The sequence below is a fragment of the Euprymna scolopes genome, chromosome 14 (assembly GCF_053919585.1).
Source record: "Euprymna scolopes isolate OS-2025 chromosome 14, ASM5391958v1, whole genome shotgun sequence".
Taxonomy (NCBI): Eukaryota; Metazoa; Mollusca; class Cephalopoda; order Sepiida; family Sepiolidae; genus Euprymna; species Euprymna scolopes.
The window spans coordinates 33,478,903-33,480,347 of NC_136495.1; positions in this window are offsets into that span (position 1 = coordinate 33,478,903).

The following is a 1,445-nucleotide window of genomic DNA, read 5'->3' on the forward strand; positions in this document are numbered from 1 at the left end:
CATTAAATAACCCAAAAATGTTTGATATGCCGTAAAAAAAAATAAAAAATAAAAAACGCGACAGAGACCCCAAAAGGCAGTTCGACTACCAAGATTTTGTTTGTATTCAAAATAATTAAATGACGGAATGAATACATTCCAACAACGTGAACAGAAAAAAAACGGTTAGCCATTCCACTTTTTTTTCTTTTTTTTTTTTTTTTTTGATTGATGTTGGTTTGAATGCGTAGGCAACAGAGACCCCAGAAGGCAGTTCACAAACAAAAGCGATTCATTCCACGACCGACAAATAAAACCATAATTGACGGACCCAGACATTGAAATACCCGAACAATCTTCTTTGAGATAAGTTATCACAGAGCCACATATTTGGAAAACATCTCGTCCTGTAAATTTACTATTTTAGGTTGGATAACATTCTTTATTATTATCATGCGTAAAATGGTTACATTAATATGCACAAAAGTTTTTCATTCTGTTCAATGCTCTCGCACTTTCGACGCTTATTTTCCATTGTAATGCCTACATACTCACGTGTATGTATTAATTTAATTCTTCTTTTAGGGATAAAATATACTAACACATAATGACGTCAAGAGTTTAAACCTTTCGTCTGTTCTGATAATTAGTACTACCAGTTTAGCCTGGCTGAAGATACCGGTTCCTTGACCTCAAATGCACCAAACCTTGATGCTATTGTTTTTCCCCTTTCACTTTGCTAAGCTGAAAACAAAAAAAAAACTTTCGTCTACAAAACAACCAAATCAAACACCATGAATAAATAGTTGAAAATAAAAGAACATGAGACATATTTTTCTGAATTCGATATTAAATATATATAAATATTTTACTGAATTCGATATTAAATAACTCGAAAAGCATTCATATGATATAAAACAAAACAAACGAACTAAACACCATGAATAAATATATAAAAATATAAAGCATAATTTTTCCCCATATTACTGCATTGGGTTTTAAAGAACCTGAAAAGGGTTGATAAACCGTAAAATAGAACAACCAAACTAAACAGTGGCAGACGTATTAACAGGGGGCATCCATTGTATCTCAAGGCTGATAGGGCACCTTTATTATATATGAGTTTATAAAAAGACTTAAGCCTGCCAGTTTTTAGTTAGTAATGTAGGTTGTTGTACAGAATTAGAATAAAACACACACACACACACACACACACACACACAGAAAAATCTTTATGTTGTACCTATCCGTCACGGAACGAAAATGCTATATTTCAAAAATTACGTAAATTGATCAAGTAATTTTTTTTATATATATTGTAGAAAATCATTTTTTTTTTTTTTTTTTTTTACAATTTTTAACAATTAATAGTGATTCATATCTATTTAAAAAGCTGATTTTGATCTCTATTTTTGTCTCGGTAGTTCGAATAGAGTTGTCTACCTTTGTTTATTAAATATGGCGAA